Source organism: Phalacrocorax aristotelis, chromosome 24, assembly GCF_949628215.1.
Source record: "Phalacrocorax aristotelis chromosome 24, bGulAri2.1, whole genome shotgun sequence".
Lineage (NCBI taxonomy): Eukaryota > Metazoa > Chordata > Aves > Suliformes > Phalacrocoracidae > Phalacrocorax > Phalacrocorax aristotelis.
In genome coordinates this window covers 685,815-710,658 of record NC_134299.1, presented here as the reverse complement: position 1 = coordinate 710,658, position 24,844 = coordinate 685,815, and the positions used below count along the sequence as shown (strand labels likewise).

The following is a 24,844-nucleotide window of genomic DNA, read 5'->3' as shown; positions in this document are numbered from 1 at the left end:
TAGCGACAGGCCCCACCCCCCGGCAACGGCCCGGGGGGCGGTGCCGGCTCTCTCCCCTTAGCGACAGGCCCCGCCCCCCGGCAACAGCCCGAGCCTGTGTTTGCTCCGCTCGGGGGGCTCGGTTTGGGTGTTTTCTCTCCCCCCTCCCTCCCGTGCCTTGAACTCCAGGCGGCTCTCGTACGGCTCCCGGGGCCTTCACCCCCCGGGGGGCTCGGCCCGCCCCTTTCGCGGGGCGCTGTGGGAAGGGCGGGGGCGGGGCCCGGGGGTGGAAGAGCCCCGGCTCTGGCCCTGGGCTTCTCTGGCGTCGGTGCTCCCGTGTTCCCTCGGGCGGTCGCAGCTTTGGGGCTGTCTCAGCCCCCCGGGCAGGCGTGCTCTGGCGTTTAGAGAAGCGGAGGCGTTGCCTGAGGTAAGGATTCCAGAGCTTGGCACTCTTTGGCGGCATCTGTACTAGAAAGGTCCCTTGTGGCCTGCTTTGCTTTTTTTCTCCCAGGATGCTGTTTTGGGCGCTGAGGGGGCGGTGAGACGGGTTAGTGGTATGGTGTTCTGTTTGGGGTTTGGTTTTTGCTTTGCTGTTTTTTTTCCCCTCGTGAGATCATTTTATTGTGCTGCTGCAATTCCTGTCTTTACTGAACCCGGAACCTTGGGGGTTTTCACTAGTTGTGCCGTTCACTGTTTCAGGTGTTGCCTTGGCCTCTCAACAGCCGTGGCACAACCTGCAGCGATGCTGCCTCTCCAGGCCCCCGCAGGCCCCGCTTTCTTGTCCAGCCAGGCGGGAAAGCGTGGTTGTTGCAGAAACAGCTACGCCCTGCGACTCCTCCTCAGGTTGTTGGCTCGGCCCCAACAGCATACAGGCTGCTGAGGTCACCGCCTCCGCGCGGGACGCAGGCGGCCCGGAGAGCTTTACCCCGCGCCATTTCCGTCCCCTCTGGGCAGCAGCGGAGCTGCCGCCGCTTCAGGCGGCCGCTTTCTCGAGGGCGAGGAGCTGGGATGACAACGGGCCGCTGCAGACTCTGGTCAGGGTAAGAGGCTGTTCCCTGGGGAGCCGGCGCAGGGGGAGCGGAGGTACGCACGGGCACTTGTCGGTGCCCCTGGCCGGTAAAGGGAAGGTTAAATTGTTAGAGTGCAAATAAATACATATTATTTAGGGAGGAGTCGTGACTAAATTTAATCACACCTATTACTGAACAAACCAGGCAGTCATTATTCCTAATCTGTAGTTAAAAAAAATAAAGGCAGTCCTTTTTTATGCCATAAATAGAGTTGCGAGTCATTAATAGCTCAATCTAAATACAGCCGTTACTAAATCAACTGCAGGCATTAATGACTCCTGATCAGAAACAAAATAAGGAAATTTTCGAATCTAGAATGAAAATCGACCCGGAAAGCTAAATTGGGAGCGGGTAGTACTGAAATTGTAACAGGGCTGTTAGAAAGTTCAGAGGCAGCGACAGCTCCTGCTTCCAACCCAAGCAGTAAACGAAGCTTTAGGTTCTTAAATGAAGAGAAATAAAGGTGAGCTGTTAAACAGTGGCTGGGGTCAAGCGTAGCTATTAAGAAAATTTGCAGGTACGGGTGATTCCTGAGCAGAACTAACAATTCCAGAAGATTTAGATTTAAAAACTACAGAGCTAATGGAGTGCCACAACCGCCCGGATGTAACTGCAGCCGCTTTGGGGGAATGCCCCAGCCCCCCCAGCCACCGCTATTAATTACTGCCAAGGAGAGCGAAAGTGAAAGTAGAAGCAGTGCAGGTGAAGTGTGAGCAGTACGCTTTTTCCTAAGTCATCTCTTCGTGTCAGGAGAGGAAAGAAAATGGAAAGAAGATGTTTGCAGGGGGTCTGTGCTGGGTTACCTGCGCGTCTCTTCCGTGCGTCCTTGAGGAGACATTTAGCTCCTGTTGGGCGCTCGCAGGTGGAGACAGGGCGAGCTGGAGGCAGGATCGGTGCCGGCACTGATAAAGGGATGGGCAACGAGCGGAGAGAAGAGGGGGCAAGGGCTGAAAAAGGGTCACCGGTTCTGCAGGGAAGGCAGCGGGATGTGACTCGGCAACCGCTCTGACGAGCGCAGGGTCATTCGCTGCGATGAAGTCAGGGTCTGCGGCTGGCCCGGAGAGGCAGCAGAAATCCCAAACTCTTTGCAGGGGTACCGGCCAGATTAGGGCAACACCTGAACAGTAAAACCATTTAGGGGAAGCAGAGCTGGGCTGCACCGCGTGGCCAACCTCCCTCTTCTCCGTGAGTCCCAAAGGGGCAGCTCCAAGAATGTGCTGAGAATTCATCCCTTGCGCTAAAAATGAGACGCAAGTAGCACCCACCCGTGAATTTTATTTTCTCTCTCGCTCTGCGGCTCCTGCCTGCTTGTCTCTCCTCAGTGCTCACCTGCACCTGTGCTCGGATGGGGCAGCTGAGGGAAGGTGCTGCCATCTCCCCAGCCCCGGCGGACCGCCCCTCAGCTGTGTCCTCTGTCAGGGAGCGTCGTCATCTCTCCTGCCTCCCAGAGCGTGTCCTGTAGTGGCAGACGCGCGGGCTTTTCCCTGCACGCGCATACGGGAAGGGAAGGGAAGGGAAGGGAAGCACAGTGAGAGCTGGGCTTGTCAAAGAGTAATGGGGGTGGTGGGAAGCGTAGCTAGAACCGGAGAGCTACAGCGCAAAAGCGAAGCGGACGGGACACAAAAGTAAAATGGTGCACAGGAATGCTGAGGAGAGAACTCCCGCAGCACACAGGAAATCAGTGTCAGAATCTTTTGTCTTCTGACTGCCAAATTAAAAATAATGGCACGCTTTGCAACGCTAAGCTCGCTCTAATCGTCTGAACTGTTTCTTTCCAACCCCCACCGCCCCCAGCACACCGCTCAGCCTCCTCAGCCTGAAATGCCTTGTTTTCCTTCTTTTTTTTTTTTTTTATGACAGGGCAACTTCTGTTCCCGAGGTGGTGCCTACGGTACAGCTATCTCTTCGAAGACAGTTTGGTTTAGGTCAGAGAATGTTGAGCCTGGACTGAATCAGCCTCTGTTTCTATTTCTGGAAATCGTCGGTCCTGTGCATCAAGCCCGGAAAAAAGGAAATATGAACCAAAGGACGTGGGGCCTGCAGGGCTAGGAAATTATTTGAGAAGAGGTTCAGTGGGGAAATGACTCTTTGTCTGTGGGGCGTCCAGGCAAGCAACCCAGCTGCTAGAAAGCGGCGCTGTCCCCAGGATGGCCTCGGCGGTCCCATTGGAGTCGGGGCAACAAGGACAAGGCAGGGTGAAGCATCTGGCCTGCCGTGTGGAACGTGACTGTACAAAGCACGTGTGATGCACTGCAAGTTTACTTGTTTAAACTGTGAGTTAAAGAAGGTGTGCGGTTGCTTTGTAAACAGCCGACGCTCTAAAGCTACACCCATCTAACTGCTAGCTGTATTAAATCTATCGTATTGCTGTTTCTGCATTAAAAAATAAAAAAGAAAAAAACCAACACACCTATGTAAGCACTTCTAAGTACAACGGAAAACCACTGTTTAACGCGTGGCATGTGTGGGTTGTTTTTTTGGGGTGGGAGGGTGGGGTGTATGACAAAAACCTGCGAGAGACACACGCACATACGCACATGTCATGTTTAGCGCTCACCTAAACCCAAAAAAGAAAATCCACTCTTTATTTTGCAGCATTAGCATTAGCTTCCAGCGCACAGCCTGAGCGCACACCTCTGCTCTCACCGTCTGCTCCCTCTTCAACCGTGTGTGGCTGTCATCATCAGCTTGCACAGGCTTTGCTCGTGCAAGTTTCCGCGACAGCTTACGAGAAGGCAGGGAAACCAACCCAGCAAGACGCGTAGTGCCTTCCTCTATGGGCTCCGTCCAGCCTTTGTTAAAATGAGCAGAAAAGAAATCTGCTGCTGCCTTTACCCTGACTGACTCTTACAGAGAGCATCTGACTTGACCCGCAGCAAAGCGATGCCCCAGGCAGCAGCACGTATTGGCGCGGACCGCGGTTTCACCCACCTGTTTTACTGCGCCGGTCCTTTCCCACGGCCGATGCCGCAGATGTGGCGCGCCCCACCCCCAAACCTCTTTACGAGGGTTCCCTGGGCTCTGCAAGTCGCCTGCTGGACGTGTTGCTGATTCAGGCACGGGCAAAGTCAGCTTCTTCGCTGGCCTCGGGCCAGGGCAGCCACGTACTCGAGGGAAACTCAGAATATCTCCAGCGAGATCTCACCGGGAGGCTGGGACCTCGTCAGTAGGGGAGAAAGCCAAGCGACTGACACTGAAAGGGAGCTCTTTGCTAGGCTGTAGATCGTAAAGTTAACAAAGAAAACAAACCTGCCTTTTTAAAAATGCCCTCTTTTGAGTCTGCCACATTTGATACGGATTTTTTAAATTGTAGGGTATATCTCCTACAGGCCTCATGCAAAGGGAAGTGAGTACCTCTGGCTCTCAGGACAAGGGGGTCCCTCAGGAGCCCAGGTGCTCACGCCAGCCAGCATCTGGCACAGCACAGGGCAGGAGCTTTGGCAGTAGTACGTGAGCTGAGAATGAGAGTTAGGCAGCACTGCGCGCTTCTCCTGTGAGCCGCCGAGGCTCGCGCGCTGTACCTTCCACAAATAAAAGGCCAGAAGAGTCAGCATTTCTGCTAGTTCCAGCCTCATCCGTACCCTCGTCGGTGTAGCTGTAAGCAAGTGTCCCGTAGCGACTGGGAGCGTGGCAGCTGGGCTTCCTGCGCTGCCTTAGGTTGTGCCCTTGGAGAGACCCTTCTCCGAGCCCCGTGAGCCCCGGGGTGGGTGGGCTGCGGTGCCGTTCAACGCTGAATAGGCACGAAGGCCTGTAAACAAAAGGTATTTATATCGCACCCATACCCGGCAGCCAACCGCCGCTTTATTTACGTATTCTGCACCTCCTGCCGACGCTTTTAAACTTAGCCGATATTGCCGCAGTTTTCACTGACGGGGCAGGGGGCTGCCACGCTGCAGGGGGAGTGTCTGGGTGTCTCCCACGGACACAGACGTCCTCAGCTGGGTAGGGACAGGGTGAGAGCTGGAACAACTGTGCTGACATGTAAGGGCCGTCCCAGGGCAAGGCTCCTGGGTCTGGGGGCTGAAAGGCGAGCCGCGCTGGGTGGTTGGTGTGGGAGTTGTGGAGCAAGTAGGGGGAAAAAAAACCAACAAGAAAAAACCATCCAAATGTTTCACAGCAGGTAGAAAGCTAGGCAGAAAGCAAACTGAATGCTGTAAAGACAAAAGCCGAAAGCCGGCTATGGACTGTACGAAGAGTCAGTGCCACGGAAGGAGGTTATTTCTTCAACTGACCATAGGAGGCTTTTTGTGAGAAAACACAACACCTTTCTGCTACGGCGCGGTACCGCAGCAGTAATGGGCCAGAGCGTGCGAGCGCCTTTGGCAGGATCGGTAACGGCCGGGGCACGGCCGAACGGCCAGCCCACCTTCCGCACAAGGAAAACACCATTCCCCTGGAACGCCACGCAGACCCAGGACAGGTAAGGCGGAGGCCGAGCCCAGGCGCCCCCATTGCCAAGGACCACCTTGGCCTTGCAGCGTCTCACGCTTCGGGGTGTTTTGCAGGCCGTGGCTAAGCTCAGGCCCCCTGCTAGTGGCTGCCCCCGGTCGCCCGGCGCCGGTCGGGCCCCAGCCCCCAGCGCGGTGCGGCGCAGGGCAGTGACCCAGCAGGGCGGCCCCCCGGGCCCCAGCCCCCCCCCCCCCGCCTGCGGCCAGGCCCCGCGGCCGCCGGCCTCTTCCTCCTCTGCCCGCTCCCGTCGCAGACGGCTCGGTATGTGTCACGAGCGGCAGCCCCGTTCAGCAGCTCTCGGAGGGCGCGCGGCTCTGGCCGGCCGTGACCGGGGCCCGCAGGGGTTTCCCGCTCGCCCCGAGAAGGCGCTGGCCCCGAGCCGGGGCGTCCCGCCCCGCCCCGCCCGGCCCTCGGCGCCCTCGCGAGCTGAGCGCGGCCCGGCCAGCAGGGGGCGCTGGCGCTCACCGGCTGGGCGCGGGGGCGGTCCGGCGCGGGGGCGGGGCCGGTGGGGGCCGCTCCTTCCGGCCGCCCTTTAAGGGCCGCCCCGCGGGGCTCGGGCTTCCGGTGGCGCGTGCGCGGCGCGTCGGAGCGGGGGCGGGAGCGGTGCGTGTGGAGGCCGAAGGGCCGGTGCGTGTGGCGGCCGGGTCGCGAGGCGTCCCTGTGCGGTGCCGGGGCCCCTCTGCGGCCCGGCGTGGGAAGCCCGCGGCCGGCGGAGCCTGCTCGGAGCTGGGCGGGGAGCGCCGCGGCGGTCCGGCCGCCGGCAGCCATCCCCTGCGGTGTCCGGCAGCCCCTCGGGACGCCTGGAGGCCTGGCGGTGCCCGAGCCTCGCCTGCGGCAGCCGCCTGAGAGAGCAGCGCGGCCGTGTCCGGGGGCCGGAGAGCGCTGGTGGGTGAGTTCGGGCAGCGGGTGGGTCTCCGTGTGAGGTGAGGCCTGGCGCGGGCCGGGGGGTATCTCCGTGCGGGTCGGGCCGGGGGCGGGGCGGGGGCCGGGCCCCGCAGAGAAGCCCCGGTCGGGCATCGTTCGCTTTTCCACAATGTAGGGCTCTCCCCGGTTATTTTTTGTGTACTGTGTTTTGGGTCACCTGAAACCCTTTGGCCGGTTACGTTTGGTGCGGGGAGATGGCAGGTCTGGAGCCTGAAAGATCTCTGGTGGGGGGTGGGGGAGGTATTTCTTGCCTTAAAACTCTGAGCCCACCTCGTGTGTCATGTCGTGAGTCTCGTGACTGTGGCAAATGGCTGAGTCGGGCGTTTTCTGATAACTAACTTCTGAACGTGTGCGTGTGTAGGCACGGGGAGATTTGTGCAGTGTGACGGAGCCCCTTGTGCTTCTGTGCTAATGTCTACCTGTTCTAGACCTCCAGAGTTGGAAAGCCTTTGTTTAGTGCCTAGTTGTGCCTGCGTAACAAATGTTTTAGCTGCTGATGGGTTATACCTCTGCTGCGAACTTCTTGCTGGGTGGCTTGATTGTTTCTGGTTGTCCGTGTAAATCTAGGCAGCTATTTTCTGCCCGGTGGTGAAGCCTATCGCTTTGGATAACAAAGGGCAGGAGTGCAATAAAGAAAAAGGTGATTCGTCTGCTGCAGCTCCTTGGAAACAATTCGTTCCTTATTTTCTGCCGTTGGGGAGGTGTTGTGCTTTCCAGATAATGCAGCCTCTCCTGTGCCTGTCCACGCCGTGCATTTTGTCCTGCCCTTGCTTGAAAAGGCTCTCCTTGCCTTCCTCCTCTCTGCTGCAGTTGGCTTAATCTCTCGCTGCTGCTGCTGCTACTGCTGGAAGAGGGATAAAGGGAGTGTTGTCGATCGGGTTGTTAAAAGCTTTTTCGCGGGCTGTAACGCGCGGAAAAGGGGGGCCGGGGGGGGGCAACTCAGTACGGGGGAGGGGGGAGGATCAGTTTGCGGGGAAAATGGGAAACCAACATCACCTTCCCCTCCTACGGCGCAGCCCGGCCGCACGGCTCCCCGGGGATGCCCCTGCCCGCGGGTGTACCGTGTGTGCGCCCCCCGCGTGGGGCGGGGGACGACGACACCCCCCCACACACCGTCGGCGGCACTGGGGCAACCCCTGCCCCAGGGCTCCGCGCTCGTACCCGGCTCTCCCCGCTCCGGCACGGCACGGGGCTGGACGCACCGAGGAGACCCCGGGGCAGCTTCTCGCGTCCGGGCGAGAACAGGGCCCGGCCCCGAGCAGCCGAGCGGGCACCGCCGGTAGCTCGGAGGAGCGGGGCCGGCTCGGCTCGAGGCGTCAGAGCGAAAAGGGACGAGAACCGTCCCGGAGCGTCCGGGGTTTGGGGGGGTCGGCGGATGGTCCGGTGTCCGGGTTCGGCTCCGTGCCGGGCCGTGGGGCAGCCGGAGCCGCGCCGGGGGGCAGGTGAGGAGCCGCATGGCCGGGCGCGCTGTGGGTCGGCGGGCTTCGGCTGTGGGGTCTCCCGGTCCGCGGAGCCCCCGGGGGGGCGGCGGGGTGCGGGCAGCAGCGGCCCCGGGCCGAGCGCTGTCGTGGGTCGGTGGTTGGGTTTTGGGGCCGAGCCCGTGCCCGTCCCCGGGGAGTAGGGGCAGCCCCACCCGGCTCTCGGCTGCTCCTCGTCGGGGTCGGGCGGCGGCGGCGGCGACCCCGGCGGGGGCTCCTGCGGTGCCGGGCGGGTCCCCCCTTGCCCGCGAGGCAGGCAGGGACCCCGGCTGCTGCCGCCGCGGTTTGCTGGAGGCGGGCCGGGCCCGGCCCTCTGTGGGGTTGGGGTGCGGGCCCGGCGGTGCCGGCGCTGCCGGGGAAACGAGGCCTGCGAGAGCAGGAAGAAAGCGCTGCCGGGCCGGCGCTGGGCTGCCCCGCCGGGGTGCGGGGCCGGGCCCGCGCAGTTCAGTTCCCAAGGCCTCCCCGACAGTGCGCGCGTGGGCCGTGGGGGTGCAGGGCTGCGGGGTGGCTGCGCTCTCCGCGGCCCTGAGCGTTGCCCGTGGGGACTGCGGAGGGGGCCGGGACGCAGCCAGGCTCAGCTGGTTTGGTCCCTGAGCGTGGAGAGCACAGCTCTTCTGTTCCTGGGCCTTGAGAGCAGGCTCCTGTGGCTGACGCCGGGGCCCTGAAACAGATCGAGTCGTGTGTTTTGAGGGCCTGAGCGAGGGGACTAAGTGGTGTGGTTTTGGGCTGAGGAGCAGAGGTCAAGTGCTGTGCCTTTGGGACTTGAGAACAGGCTCAGCAGCTGGGCTTTTTGGCTCAGAACCGGTCCCAAAGTGAGCTGGTTTGGGGGCCAAAAGCAGAAGCCGGTTTGGCTGCTTGTGGGGGTGGCGTGGGGGCATCGGGGGCTGCAGGGGAAAGCAAGGGTTGGGCAGGGTACGAGGACCCTCCCCGGAGGTGGGGGTCCGGTCACATCAGACCCCGAAGTTCGGGAGGCCGGCATGCACCAGAGCGAACTCGCCACCTGAGGCGGGTCTCTGGAGGAAGGGTGCTTTTTGGATCCAGCGCAGCGCACCCTCTTTGGGTCCAGCTCTTCATTCTGCGCTGCTTAGAAGAGTTATTAACCAATTAATTAAACATCCAAACTAAGTCACAACAGCTCTATCGGCTCCATCGTGGTTTGGAGCTCTGAATCGGTTTCATTTGGTGTCTAACACGTTTTTTCCCCGAGGAGAGGCTACGTTTCAAGTTAATTAGTTTTCTCACAAGTGTGTCAGTCGATAAAATTGAGTTACGATTATTAAAACCACAAAGGTGACAGGAGTCTCACGGATCGGGTCTATTTCTGAAAATGTATTCATCCCATGCAAATGTCATCGGGATACAGATCATCTGCACTTCATGCTCTGACAAGACAAGATGCTGAGACAGGGATGAGCTCCAAAAGGACTACTGAAAAGGAAAAAAAAACCATGCACTTCATGAAGTCATGGGGGTTTTTTTTGTTTGTATTTGGGGGGGGCGGGGTGGCTTTAACAAAAGAGTGCAGTGTTGGCTGGCAGCAGCCTGCAGAGCATTTTTGCTGCCTGATCTCTCCTGTTCTTCTCTTCCACTCCTCTTTCAGGGCTGTAATTGTCATTTGGATAGTTTTAGAAGAGCAGTTAAGTTCCTCGCCTGTGTCTCAATGTGCTGGTAATACCAGGAAGGTGAATGCTTGAACCGGTCGGGCGGGTGGGAATAACTTGGCTGCAGGTAGAACTTCTGAGGGAAGACCAGCAAAACCAGGAAGCAAATAGCAAGTTCCCAAAAAATGTGCGGGTGTCAAACACATAAAAGTTTTATTGCCGAATGTTTTGTTTCTGGCAATATGTTCCAAATGCCTATTTTTGGTAAACATAAATTTTCAGGAGATTCAGGGTTGTGTGTGGCAAAACATGTCCCTCTGTTTTTGTGCCCTGCCGCACAAACGGCCGGCGGCAGGGCTCTTGTTCCCCGCTCTCGCTATTGCCACAGCAGGGCTGCGATATTTAGACCTAAGGGATGGGTTTAGGAATGGAAGGAGAGAGAACGCCTGTGTTCTGTAAGGGCTATGAATGCTGACCCTTTGCCTCCATCTGCCGCTTTTCCTGTGCGGGTGATGAAGCTGTTTTACTTTCCTCTGTTGTTCCTGGTCTAAGTAGTTGCAAGGCTGTCGCCGCTGTGGGTGTGCAATTTGTGTTGCTGTGTTTCTGTGGAGTCCTAGCTACGGCTTGCTTCTAGTGTGGCCAAGCGTCAAGGTAGGGCTTTCAGCTTAAAGCTTCAGAAGCGCTGCGCGCCGAGATGGGTGTAGGTGAAACTGCTGTTGCGCCTGCAGCTGTGCTCGCAGGGATGCTGGGTGGCTCCGCATCAAACCGGCGAGGTGCGCGTGGACCTCCGTCGGGCTGCGCCCTGGGTGCGCGAGCGTGCCGTGTTTTTGCTGTTCCGGCTTGTATGTGCGAGGGCTTAACGTTTGATTTAATGCATTTCCTTTAACGGCAGGCTGTAGTTGGGCTCTAGATGGTATTCCTACGTGGGCGCAGGAGCTGTGGAATGGTTAAGCTGTTGCTGTGCCTCCAGGTGACTTGTTCAGTAACACTGTTTTTCCAGGTGCAGATGGATGAGTCGTGCAGGGCAACGGAGGAGGGCCCAGGGGAGCGCTGTAAGAAGGTGAGTCTGTGTGTAGTACTGGAGGGAAGATGTGACTGATGGCTATAGGGCTCCATTACGGGTTTTACTCTTTTTCTTTTTTTTTGTGATCTGAGGGTGCTAAGCGATGAGCCGAGCGTGATCTGGGCCCTGGAGGTGAGTCAGGCAAGGTGACCGGTGCTTGGTGGGCTGGAGTAGGTGTTCTTTTTCAGGTTATTCAGGGTTTTTTCTCCTTCTCTTCACTTTCCCATCCCAATTTGGGGCCGATTCCCTCAACCAGGGACTTCCCCCTGTGGGGCTGCTTATGCAGCCTGGGAGCTGCTGCCTGGGCACAAAAATACCTCAAACCCCTTGACTCTGGGCCTGCAATGAGGGGTGAAAATACAGGAAGAATTCTGGTGGAAAGAAAACAACTTGGGGCTTCTGGGAAAGCCAACTCCAGCTGGATTTGTGCGGCTGGAAAGGAAAAAAAAAGGGGGTGGGGGTAAGGAACAACAACCTAAAAGCACCCGCCAACCATTCTCATGCACAAAACCGAAAGTGAAAATGACCATTTTTTGTAGGGCAAAAGCACAAAAAAATCCCCACAGAACTCAGTAGTTTGGAAAAGCAACCCCAATTATTACATTATGTAAAGAAGGCGGGGAAAAAAAAAGAAAACCAAACCAAAACCCGATCACAACCCTGATGCCACATGCCTACAAGCAGTTCCTGGGGCTTATTCTGCGGGGGTGGGAACCCAACCTTGTTCCCCAGGTTTGCTGTGCTGCTTCTCCTCCCTCGAGACACTTTGCTGTTTGGTGCAGAGGCAATGAATGGTGCTGCTGGGGCTGCGAGGGGGAAAGGTGCAGAGGAATAGAAGCTCTGTGGATGCAGCCAAGTTACGGTTTCTGGATGGTATTAATCGAGAAGAGTAATTCAGATAATGCTGCTGCCCAGCGACCAGAATTGGGTACTGAGCCCGGGAGCCACGCACACGCGGTGGCGTCCCTGTGATCCCCATTGCTCTCTCCGCAGGTAACAGCCCTGCGATGCTGCGGTGCCTGCGAGGTGATGCCGCCGTGCTCGTTGCTGCTTCCTGGTAAGGAAAGGCCTCCTCTGCTCTTGCTGCAGCGTGGTGGTGTGTCGGACACGATTCCCTGTGTCGGGTGAGGCCTAGGGCTGCCGGCGAGGTGAGCGAGCGCCTTTGGTGGGTGCAGGGGTGTCTCCTTGTGTGCCTGCACTACTGGGGCTGGTGGGATGGGAAGCTTCAAATGACCCGCCGAGGCAGGCTTCTGGTATGCTAAAGGCGAGCGGGTGAGGGCAGCCCTAGGAGTTACCCGGGAGCTGATAGAAGGGAAGAGGGAAAGGAGGAGGAGGAGGATGATGACGACCTTTTCCCCCTGCACCTTCTGGGTGCAGAAGATGGCCGACTCCCCAGCTCACCAGAGCTCCCCCTCAGCCTCCCCTGGCCCCCCTTGCCCCGTGCGCCTGCCCCCAGCTCCAGCACAGGCGAGCTAGGCTACGTGCCTAGGAAGCCTCATCTGGTAAGAGCTGTAAGACACCCACGTATTCTCTTCAGGTGGAGGACGGCCTAGAGTCTGGAGCTGCAGAAGAGGCAGGGAGGAGAGGAGGGGAAAGAAGCATCTGAACGGCTAAATTGTGCCAGCAGCGCTGAGAGCGAGAGTCGCGGTGAGTCCTGGGCCACTGGGGCCCCGTTGCCTCTCTTGTGCGTCCTGGGCCCTCCCTGTCTCTCCCCCGGCCCCCTCTCTTTCCTTACCTGCTGCAAAATTTACTTTTTTTTTTGCGCCCCCCGCCCCCGCACCTTCTTTCTCCATCTCGCTCTGAGTGTCTCCCTGCCTCCCCGTCTTTTCAGTCCTCCCTCTCTCTGTCCTGTAGCCTGTGGCTCCTTTTTCTTTCTCCGCCTCTCTCTGCCTGGCTCTGGCTCCGTTTTTTTTTTTTTTTATTCCTCCTGCTCTGTCCTGTAGCCTGTCGGTGTTTTGTTGTTCACTGGCTCTCTTGATCTGACTCCCTGTGTTACCGAAAAACGCGTTAAAATCGGAAACGACTCCTCAACACCAATTTAGTATTAAAGAGCAGGCATTCTTTATTCGCGGCGCCGGATGCACGGGGGATCGCTCCTCCTGGCGTGCGTACCTCACGCACCTTTCCCGTACAATTTGTAGATCAATGTTTTACGTATTCATACATATTCATTATTGTCCTGTCTGCTGATTGGTACAAACTTGCTCGTTCCGTATGTAAATCGCTGCGCAGGCTCGGTTGTCCTCTTCCGTTGTTCTCTTCTGTTACTTGGGTCGGTGGTGGTCTGTGAGTCGGTGGTCACGATCTCCCCCTGCCGGAATTACCTTTTACCTTCTTGGCTCTTAATCTTGGCAGTCTTGGCTAGTTTTCTCAGTCCGCTAAGCGAAACCGCGTTTTGTCATCCTTTTCTGACAGAAGCATGTTGTCTGTTGTTCTGCTGACATTAACGATCGCCTAGGGACTAAAATGCAGATCGACAGATGCGCTGATTGGTACGCTCCATGTTCCCGTAATGGAACACCGTCTCTGGTTGATTTCATCACTTTGGTTACATTTCCCCTGTTTGGAAGTTCTGAAATAATAATTTTCTCAATACTTCCATCCTAGATCAATAATATTCCACTATGTCAGTTTAGTGTTTGCTTCATGTTCTGAAATTTTTCACTTGATTGTGGTCTCCAGGGTGTATGCAGGTCCCATTTTCTACCCAAAATTTTATTAATTTGTTGAAGTACCTCTGCAAAAAAATGTGGTGCTCTATCAGAGGACATTCCCGTTGGCACTCTAAATCTTGGTATTATTTCTTTCAGCAACGTTTTAACTACTACTCTAGCTTTGTTGGTGCAGCACGAGAAAGCTTCTGGCCATCTAGAAAATTTGTCAATCCGCACTGACAAATACTGCTATATCTATTTTGTCTGGGTAACTCAGAGAACCTAATTTGCTAATAATTTCCGGGAGAATTTTTTGTTTTGTTACTCCTAAAGGTGGTTTCCTTTGGTTCAGGGGATTATTTCTAGGACAGATTGGACACTTAGCTACTGTGGGTTTAACTATTCTTGTCATGCCTACACACGCTACAGATGTTTTTAAACTCAAAACCGTAGCGCCTACACCCTAATGTGTTTGCTCATGGTTTTCTTTTGCAAGTTCTGTCATAACTTGTGGGGTGGTTGTTGTTATTACTTGTTTTTCTGGTGTTACCTACCATCTCTCTGTGTTTTGTGATGCTGCCAATTGTTCTGCTAATTGCTCATCCAATTTATTATATCTCGGTTTCAACTTTGGAATTCTGATCTGTTTTACTGGTACTAGTGCAAGGATACCTTGCTCTGCAGTCCTCTTTGCAGCTTTATCGGTCAGTCGTTTGCTTATGTTTACAGCCGTCTGGCCAAATTGATGAGCTTTGCAACGCTTTACCGCCACTTCTTTTGGTTTCTGCACGTCTTCCGGAAGTTGGAGAATTTCTTCTTTATGCTGTATTGATGATTCTTGGGCTGATGGCAGTCCTTTCTCCTTCCCAATAGCTCCATGATCGTGGATCACACCAAATGCACGTTTGGAATCAGTCTAGATATTTATCCTTTGTCCTTCTGCCATTCGCAGAGCTCGCTTCAATGCTACCAATACTGCTTTCTGTGCTGAGGTGTTTGCAGGCAGCACCCCTGACTCCGTTCCCTCGGCGGCGATAACGACAGCATATCCGGCCGTTCGCTTCTCTTCTCGCCCAGAGCTTCTTCCATCTGTAAACAACTCCAGATCAGGATTTTCCCAGAGGTTTGTGTCTCAGGTCTGGTCTGCTGGAATAGACTTGTTCAATAGTTAGCAAGCGATCGTGTTCTAAATTGTCCGTAAGGTTTTCTGTTGTTAAAAACATAGCAGGATTCAGTATAGCAGTAGTCTTCGATTCCACATCGTCTTGTTCTAACAGAACAACTTGATATTTCAACATTCTGCTAAGGGATAGCCAACGACCCCCCTTTTGTTCTAAAACAGTCACCGCTATGTGCGGGATATATACTGTCATCTTCTGTCCCATTGTTAACTTTGGGGCTTCCCGGATCGGCAGCGCTGTTGTTGCTACTGCCCGTAAACACCCAGGCCATCTTTAACTCGCGTGGTCAGGTTGTTTGGAGAAGTAGCCCACAGGTCTCTTCCAGGTTCCCAGTCGCTGTGTCAGCACTCCAAGGGCTAAATGTTGTCTTTCGTGGACAAACAACTGAAAAGGTTTAGCGAAATCAGGTAGGCCTAATGCAGGGGCCATCATCGAGGCTCTTTTCAGTTCTTTGAATGCCGTTTGGCATCCGGGCGTCCAGGTTAAATATTTATCCTTTTGAGTCTTTCAATGCCTCAAATAATGGTTTTACATACAGTCTATAGTTCAGAATCCAGAGCTGATGCTATTTCATTGTTTTCAGAAAAGCTCTCAGTTCCTTCGGGCTGCTAGGTTCGGGAATTTGACAAATAGTTTCTTTCTTTTCACTTTCTAATTGTCTTTGTCTTTGAGATTTCAAATCCTAAATAAATGGCTGCTTCTTTTCCTATTTGGGTTTTGTTTCTGGAAACTCCGCATCTTCCTTGGCCCAGAAAATTTAAAAATTTCAAAACATTTTTCTTTACTTTGTGCCGCTATCAGAATGTCATCCGCATTCTGTAACAAGATGCCTCTCCCTGGGTTCTGTTTTTTCTATATCTCTAATTTTTTTTTGCCAGCTGAGTCTCAAGTATCGTAGGACTAATTTTAAATCCTTGTGGAAGTACGGTCCATGGTAGCTGTGTCTTTCATTCTGTGGTGGGGCTTTCCCATTGCAAAGCAAATAGGCTTTGACTTTTTATGCCTGGAGGTATGCAAAAGAAGGCGTCCTTCAAATCTAGTACAGTAAACCATTTATGCTCCTCCTTTAAAAGAGGTCAGTAAAGTGTATGGATTAGCTACTACCGGATGTATATCTTGGACCACCTGATTTATAGCCCTTAAATCGTGAACTAGCTAATACTCTTTGCCTCTAGATTTCTTTACTGGCGACACAGGAGTACTATATTCTGATTCACATTCCACTAAAAGCTCATATTCTGAAAAATTTTATAATTAACTTCTGTAATCCTTTTCGAGCCTCTCGCTTAATAGGGTATTGTTTTTGTCTTACGGGCTTGGCTCCAGGCTTTAAGGTTACTTTTACCGGCTCTGCCCACTTAGATCGCTCCGGAGCTCCGCTCGCTCAAACCAAAGGAATTACTACGTTTTCCACTTCCTCGGGAACCCGTTCCTCCCTGGAGGAATCCTGTAACATAAACGCTCTCGCCTCTGTGGCTTTTGATTCTGGTATTAGTGATTTAATCTCTCCATCTTTAAAAGTTACTTGAGCATCTAATTGACCTAATAGATCTCGTCATAACAGAGGCAGTGGACATTCAGGCATATGCAGAAACTGGTGAGTTGCCCATTGCTTCTCCAATTTAAACTTTAATGGCTCTGAGAGGGGCTAATTTTTCTTTGCCCTGTTGCGCTAGCAACATCTACTGATTTATGATCAAATTTCTCTTCACGTGTATTCAATACCAAATAAGTGGCTCCCGTATCTACCAAAAATTCTATTTCTTCATTCCGTAGCTTCAGTGTAACCAGGTGTTCAGCTAGGGTTGATTCCCCTGGTCTCCTTCATGCCAAGCTACTTCAAGCATTTAACCCAGATCTCTGGATTCAGGTTGTTCTAGTTTCTGAAGGTTGTTTTCTCTCCCCCCGCCCCCATCTGGGGCTGATTGTCTTATGAATATAGAGACCAGCTGAATTGCTTTTTCTGGTTTTTCTGGGTTCAAATGAGTATATTTTCTGGTGGTCACCTTCAGTCTTTCCATAAAGGCTGAAGGGGACTCACTTAATTCTTGTCTCACTTCATAAATTTTGACCAATTTATTGCTTTTGGCATTGCTTGTCTTACTCCAAATAAAATCTCTCTCTGACATCTAGTCAACATTCCCCTGGGTCCTGGCTGATTAGGGTCCCACTCGGGATTTGTAGATGGAAAATTCTTATTCATTGTTCTCTGTAAATTCCCGTTAGCATGTGCTCCCTGCACCTGCCTTCTGGCTGTATTCAGTACTATTTTCTTGTCAGTTTCATCAAGCGAAGTATCCAGTATCACAAGTAGAGCAACACTCTTTCAAGTTCTCACCACGTTTTCCTCTTTTCAGAAACATTGCCGTAGAATCTTGTGGACATACCTCACGCTGTTTCTGCTGCTCGGGATGATTCCACGGTGTAAAGAACAAATCAACATATGCCACTTCTTCCCATTTGCCTTTCCTTTTTACAAAACAACATTAATTGCAAGATGGTACGATATTGCAATGTCTCGTGTTCTGGCCATTTGTGCCCACCTTCCAATTGATACGTTGGCCACCAATGATTGCAATATTCAATTAATGGTTTCCGAGTTAGTGGGTCACCGCCCCCGACGTCTTTCCAGTGCTTCAAAATACATCGCAAAGGTGTTCTCTGTGGGATAGGTTTCCTACTCAGTAATGCTCCCGTCTCCCAGTCGACTAGTAGTTGTGATAGTGCACTATCACAAATACTAGTCAGAGGGACTCCAACCCCCGTTAGAGGTCTCACTGGAAATCTGCCACTGGGATCTGTAGCCCCCTGCTAGATATCCCTGGAGACTTCAACCCCCTGTTGAAGACTCCCCTACCCTCAGGTCCCGCTCCACAGGCTTTCGCCTAGCAGAGACTTACCAACCGAGGCACCTCTTGGCCCCGACCCTGCGTGGCTTTCGCCGCGCCTTACGGGCAGGCCTGTGGGACTCAAACCCGCTATCCTATCCTATGTGGGAAACTAACCCCACGTATTATTCTACCTAAGTTTCTTCTTCAAAGAATGCCTTGTTTACCTCAATCCAGGGGATCTTGCTCAGAATTCTCTGGCCCGGGGATCGGAAGCTCTCCCGGAGAATTCCTCGGGGCCGGCTGCAGGTCCCACGATCCCACGGATCCGTCGAGATTCAAAAGCAGGTTCCCACCTGGGGTGCCAAAACTGTTACCGAAAAACGCGTTAAAATCGGAAACGACTCCTCAACACCAATTTAGTATTAAAGAGCAGGCATTCTATATTCACGGCGCCGGATGCACGGGGGATCGCTCCTCCTGGCGTGCGTACCTCACGCACCTTTCCTGTACAATTTGTAGATGAAAATTTTACATACTCATACATAGTCATTATTGTCTTGTCTAGCGATGGGTACAAACTTGCTCGTTCCGTATGTAAATCGCTGCGCAGGCTCGGTTGTCCTCTTCCGTTGTTCTCTTCTGAGTAGGTGGTGTTACTTGGGTCGGTGGTGGTCTGTGAGTCGGTGGTCGCGATCTCCCCCTGCCGGAATTACCTTTTAGCTTCTCGGCTCTTACTCTTGGCAGTCTTGGCTAGTTTTCTCAGTCCGCTAAGCGAAACCGCGTTTTGTCATCCTTTTCTGACAGAAGCATGTTGTCTGTTGTTCTGCTGACATTAACGATCGCCTAGGGACTAAAATGCAGATCGACAGGTGCGCTGATTGGTACGCTCCATGTTCCCGTAATGGAACACCGTCTCTGGTTGGTTGATTTCATCGCTTTGGTTACACCTGTTCCTGTTGTTCAGTTTCTTCTTTTTTGGCTTTGTGTGATTCTCTCTGTGATTCTGTTTTTCTCTGCCTCGCTTTTCCCAGCTCCCCGTCCCTCACTTTTAATGCCCGTTATCCTTCACCAGCACACTCTCCCTTGGTTCCCATCCTCGTTTCTGAATTCCTCCTGCTTTGCCACGTAGCCCGTGACTTTTTTCTTAATCTCTCTCTGTCTGCCTCAACGCTCCCCCCGTGCTTTTTAATTCGTCTTCTCTGCTCTGTACCCTGCTACTGTTCTTGCCTTTCTGAGTTCTTCTCTGTCCAGCTCCCTTTCCCTATTCATGAATTCCTGTTCTTCCTGCAGCCACCGCTGTTCCCTGTGACCTCCATCTCTCTCTGTCCAGCTCCCTGTCCCTAGGTTTTAATTCCTGCCTCTGCCCGCTGTAGCCTGTCTAGATGTTTCTCTCGGCCTCTCTCTCTGTCCGGCTCCCTCTCTCTGTGTTCTAATTCCACGTTCTCTGTCACGTGGACCCGTGCTATTTGTTTGTCCTCATCTCTCTCTGTCCAGCTCCTTGCTGCGATGTTTTATTTCCTCATTTCCTCCCTCTCTGTCTTTGTAGCCCATTGCTGTTGGTTTGTTTTTGTTTTTTTTTTTTCCACTTGTTTCTTCATGTGTCTCTGTCTGCCTCCCAGTCCCTGATCTTTAATTCCTCCTTCCCTGTAGGCCGCTGTTCCTTTTTTCCATTCTACATTGTGTTCTCTTTGGTCTCGTGTTCTTATTCATTGATTCCCTCCTCGCTGCCCTGTGGCTTGTCCCCATTTTATTGTTGCTTCTCTCTCCCTCTCTCTGGCTTCTTGCCCCTGTTTTTAAAATTCCTCCCTCTCTTCTCTCTTCCCTGTAGGCCGTGTGATCTTTAGCCTTTCTCCATCTCTTTCTGCCCAGCTCTCTGTGTCTATTCATTAATTCTTCCCTCTCTGCCCTGTAGCCTGTAGCTTCTGTCCTTTCTCCATCTTGCTGTCCCTGGCTCCCCCGTGACCCTATGCTAGAATTGTTTCTCTCTTCTCTCCGTACGCATTGCGATTCCTTTTGCTCTCTGTCTCCCTTTGGTTTTTTTCTTTTTTTTTTTCTGGCTCCCTGTCCCTAATTCTTAATTCTCTGCCTTCTCGTGCCCCATGGTTTGTTCTGTGGGGTTCTCTCGCGGTTCCCTCGCAGTTCCCTCCAGTCCATACTGGGCTATATTGGTCTAGTCCATACTGGGCTATATTGGTCTAGTCCATACTGGACTATATTGGTCTGTCCCGGCTTCCTCCCACTTCTTTCCCAGTGCCTCACAGTAGGTCCCGGTTCCGTCCATGGGATGAACTGTGAGGGAACTGTGAGGGAACTGTGAGGGAACTGTGAGGGAACTGTGAGGGAACTGTGAGGGAACTGTGAGGGAACTGTGAGGGAACTGTGAGGGAACTGTGAGGGAACTGTGAGGGAACTGTGAGGGAACTGTGAGGGAACTGTGAGGGAACTGTGAGGGAACTGTGAGGGAACTGTGAGGGAACTGTGAGGGAACTGTGAGGGAACTGTGAGGGAACTGTGAGGGAACTGTGAGGGAACTGTGAGGGAACTGTGAGGGAACTGTGAGGGAACTGTGAGGGAACTGTGAGGGAACTGTGAGGGAACTGTGAGGGAACTGTGAGGGAACTGTGAGGGAACTGTGAGGGAACTGTGAGGGAACTGTGAGGGAACTGTGAGGGAACTGTGAGGGAACTGTGAGGGAACTGTGAGGGAACTGTGAGGGAACCTGGCCCCAGCCCCCCCCCCCCCCCCGCCTGGGGCCAGGGCGCCGCGGCCGCCGGCCCCTTCCTCCTCTGCCCGCTCCCGTCGCAGACGGCTCGGTATGTGTCACGAGCGGCAGCCCCGTTCAGCAGCTCTCGGAGGGCGCGCGGCTGTGCCCGGCCGTGACCGGGGCCCGCAGGGGTTTCCCGCTCGCCCCGAGAAGGCGCTGGCCCCGAGCCGGCGCGTCCCGCCCCGCCCGGCCCTCGGCGCCCTCGCGAGCTGAGCGCGGCCCGGCCAGCAGGGGGCGCTGGCGCTCACCGGCTGGGCGCGGTGGCGGGGCCGGTGGGGGCCGTTCCTTCCGGCCGCCCTTTAAGGGCCGCCCCGCGGGGCTCGGGCTTCCGGTGGCGCGTGCGCGGCGCGTCGGAGCGGGGGCGGGAGCGGTGCGTGTGGAGGCCGAAGGGCCGGTGCGTGTGGCGGCCGGGTCGCGAGGCGTCCCTGTGCGGTGCCGGGGCCCCTCTGCGGCCCGGCGTGGGAAGCCCGCGGCCGGCGGAGCCTGCTCGGAGCTGGGCGGGGAGCGCCGCGGCGGTCCGGCCGCCGGCAGCCATCCCCTGCGGTGTCCGGCAGCCCCTCGGGACGCCTGGAGGCCTGGCGGTGCCCGAGCCTCGCCTGCGGCAGCCGCCTGAGAGAGCAGCGCGGCCGTGTCCGGGGGCCGGAGAGCGCTGGTGGGTGAGTTCGGGCAGCGGGGGGCGGGTGTGTGTCTCCGGGCGGGGCCGGGGGGCTCCGTGCCCCGCAGAGGAGCCCCGGTCGGGCATCGTTCGCTTCCGAACAATGCAGGTCTGTCCCTGGTTATTTTCTGTGTACAGTGTTTCGGGCCACCTGAAAGCCTTTGGCCGGGTAGGTTTGGTGCGGGGCGATGGCAGGTGTGGACCCTGAAAGATCTCGGGTGGGGGGCGTGGGAGGTATTTCTTGCCTTAAAACTCTGAGCCCACCTCGTGTGTCATGTCGTGTTATCATGTCGTGAGTCTCGTGACTGTGGCAAATGGCTGAGTCGGGCGTTTTCTGATAACTAACTTCTGAACGTGTGCGTGTGTAGGCACGGGGAGATTTGTGCAGGGTGACGTAGCCCCTTGTGCTTCTGTGCTAATGTCTACCTGTTCTAGACCTCCAGTGTTGGAAAGCCTTTGTTTAGTGCCTAGTTGTGGCTGCGTAACTGCTGTTGCGCCTGCAGCTGTGCTCGCAGGGATGCTGGGTGGCTCCGCATCAAACCGGCCGCCGGGCGGCCGGGTTGTGCCGCAGAGCATGCCGGGAGCTGTAGTCCTTGCGGCTGCCGGGCGGCCGGGTTGTGCCGCAGAGCATGCCGGGAGCTGTATTCCTGGCGCAGTGGCTGCCGGCCCTGTCACGTGGTTCGCCGGGCATGGCGGGAGGCGCGGTCTTCCGGCGCTCGGGTGCCGGGCGGCCGTGGCGCGTACGGTACGCGAGGTGTATTTTTGGGGTTGGCTTCGTGTTGATTACTGGGGGCTTGCGGGTGCGGCCGCTTCCCGAGAAGCGGTGAGTTCCCCGGGAGCTGACAGAAGGGAAGAGGGAAAGGAGGAGGACGATGACCTTTTCCCCGTGCCCAGGGCGCAGATGATGGCCGCGTCCCCGGCCCACTGGAGGTCCCGCTCAGCCTCCCCTGGCCCCCCTTGCCCCGTGCGCCTGCCCCCAGCTCCGGCACCTCCCCATAAGCGTGCTGCATAGCCTTAGGCCGCCCCCAGGCCCTGTCGTGAAGGCAGCAAGCCGTCCCTCAAGCGCACTGGATTCCCCCTTGGTGCAGGGGCCCTTAGCAGTAGCGTGGGGAGGGAGCGGTGTGTCCAGAAGCCCCTGCGGAAGGAGAGGCTTTGGCCAGGGTCGATCGACGGTAATGACGGTCACTGTTTCTTCTTTCCCTCTCCCAGAGACCGTGCTGAGGACGTGGTTGTCTGTCCTTCCCCCGGGGATGCCGTTGCCTGCGGCCGTCTCAGGCTCGCGTGGCTTCTCTCTGCCCGTCCTCGCAGCGCAGGGCCGAAAAGGGATAGACAAAGCCCTTCCCGGCTGCGGACAGGAGCTGCCTCAGCTGAAGCTGGAGACGCCAACGAAAGGTAAAGAAGAAGAAACTGAAGGTGCTCTGGCTGCCAGCTGCCTTCCTGCCGCAGGCAAGAGAGAGCCTGTCCATGCAGGTGGGGGAGGAAGGATCCCCCTTCATAGCCCGCAGCGGGCCAGGCCACCAACGTGCACCGTAGGGTCTGTACGCGTAACCCGGAGTTGGGTACGGGCGTGTAGTGCACGAGCGAGCTAGGCTACGTGCCTAGGAAGCCTCATCTGGTAAGAGCTGTAAGACACCCACGTATTCTCTTCAGGTGGAGGACGGCCTAGAGTCTGGAGCTGCAGAAGAGGCAGGGAGGAGAGGAGGGGAAAGAAGCATCTGAACGGCTAAATTGTGCCAGCAGCGCTGAGAGCGAGAGTCGCGGTGAGTCCTGGGCCACTGGGGCCCCGTTGCCTCTCTTGTGCGTCCTGGGCCCTCCCTGTCTCTCCCCCGGCCCCCTCTCTTTCCTTACCTGCTGCAAAATTTACTTTTTTTTTTGCGCCCCCCCCCCCCCCCGCACCTTCTTTCTCCATCTCGCTCTGAGTGTCTCCCTGCCTCCCCGTCTTTTCAGTCCTCCCTCTCTCTGTCCTGTAGCCTGTGGCTCCTTTTTCTTTCTCCGCCTCTCTCTGCCTGGCTCTGGCTCCGTGTTTTTTTTTTTTTATTCCTCCTGCTCTGTCCTGTAGCCTGTCGGTGTTTTGTTGTTCTCTGGCTCTCTTGATCTGACTCCCTGTGTTACCGAAAAACGCGTTAAAATCGGAAACGACTCCTCAACACCAATTTAGTATTAAAGAGCAGGCATTCTTTATTCGCGGCGCCGGATGCACGGGGGATCGCTCCTCCTGGCGTGCGTACCTCACGCACCTTTCCCGTACAATTTGTAGATCAATGTTTTACGTATTCATACATATTCATTATTGTCCTGTCTGCTGATTGGTACAAACTTGCTCGTTCCGTATGTAAATCGCTGCGCAGGCTCGGTTGTCCTCTTCCGTTGTTCTCTTCTGTTACTTGGGTCGGTGGTGGTCTGTGAGTCGGTGGTCGCGATCTCCCCCTGCCGGAATTACCTTTTAGCTTCTCGGCTCTTAATCTTGGCAGTCTTGGCTAGTTTTCTCAGTCCGCTAAGCGAAACAGCGTTTTTTCATCCTTTTCTGACAGAAGCACGTTGTCTGTTGTTCTGTTCGCATTAACGATCGCCTAGGGACTAAAATGCAGATCGACAGGTGCGCTGATTGGTACGCTCCATGTTCCCGTAATGGAACACCGTCTCTGGTTGATTTCATCACTTTGGTTACATTTCCCCTGTTTGGAAGTTCTGAAATAATAATTTTCTCAATACTTCCATCCTAGATCAATAATATTCCACTATGTCAGTTTAGTGTTTGCTTCATGTTCTGAAATTTTTCACTTGATTGTGGTCTCCAGGGTGTATGCAGGTCCCATTTTCTACCCAAAATTTTATTAATTTGTTGAAGTACCTCTGCAAAAAAATGTGGTGCTCTATCAGAGGACATTCCCGTTGGCACTCTAAATCTTGGTATTATTTCCTTCAGCAACGTTTTAACTACTACTCTAGCTTTGTCGGTGCAGCACGAGAAAGCTGCTGGCCATCTAGAAAATTTGTCAATCAGCACTGACAAATACTGCTCTATCTATTTTGTCTGGGTAACTCAGAGAACTTAATTTGCTAATAATTTCCGGGAGAATTTTTTGTTTTGTTACTCCTAAAGGTTGTTTCCTTTGGTTCAGGGGATTATTTCTAGGACAGATTGGACACTTAGCTACTATGGGTTTAACTATTCTTGTCGTGCCTACACACGCTACAGATGTTTTTAAACTCAAAACCGTAGCGCCTACAGCCTAATGTGTTTGCTCATGGTTTTCTTTTGCAAGTTCTGTCATAACTTGTGGGGTGGTTGTTGTTATTACTTGTTTTTCTGGTGTTACCTACCATCTCTCTGTGTTTTGTGATGCTTCCAATTGTTCTGCTAATTGCTCATCCAATTTATTATATCTCGGTTTCAACTTTGGAATTCTGATCTGTTTTACTGGTACTAGTGCAAGGATACCTTGCTCTGCAGTCCTCTTTGCAGCTTTATCGGTCAGTCGTTTGCTTATGTTTACAGCCGTCTGGCCAAATTGATGAGCTTTGCAACGCTTTACCGCCACTTCTTTTGGTTTCTGCACGTCTTCCGGAAGTTGGAGAATTTCTTCTTTATGCTGTATTGATGATTCTTGGGCTGATGGCAGTCCTTTCTCCTTCCCAATAGCTCCATGATCGTGGATCACACCAAATGCACGTTTGGAATCAGTCTAGATATTTATCCTTTGTCCTTCTGCCATTCGCAGAGCTCGCTTCAATGCTACCAATGCTGCTTTCTGTGCTGAGGTGTTTGCAGGCAGCACCCCTGACTCCATTCCCTCGGCGGCGATAACGACAGCATATCCGGCCATTCGCTTCTCTTCTCGCCCAGAGCTTCTTCCATCTGTAAACAACTCCAGATCAGGATTTTCCCAGAGGTTTGTGTCTCAGGTCTGGTCTGCTGGAATAGACTTGTTCAATAGTTAGCAAGCGATCGTGTTCTAAATTGTCCGTAAGGTTTTCTGTTGTTAAAAACATAGCAGGATTCAGTATAGCAGTAGTCTTCGATTCCACATCGTCTTGTTCTAACAGAACAACTTGATATTTCAACATTCTGCTAAGGGATAGCCAACGACCCCCCTTTTGTTCTAAAACAGTCACCGCTATGTGCGGGACATATACTGTCATCTTCTGTCCCATTGTTAACTTTGGGGCTTCCCGGATCGGCAGCGCTGTTGTT

General features: G+C 54.4%; 1 long non-coding RNA gene across 1 annotated transcript; it reads left to right on the top strand.

Moving 5' to 3' along the window:
- Nucleotides 1-288: 288 nt before the first annotated feature.
- On the top strand, nt 289-3,510 carry LOC142068235 (uncharacterized). The gene is made up of 3 exons (XR_012664227.1): nt 289-406; nt 679-1,019; nt 2,910-3,510. It is a non-coding gene; the product is annotated as an uncharacterized LOC142068235 (long non-coding RNA).
- Nucleotides 3,511-24,844: the final 21,334 nt, after the last annotated feature.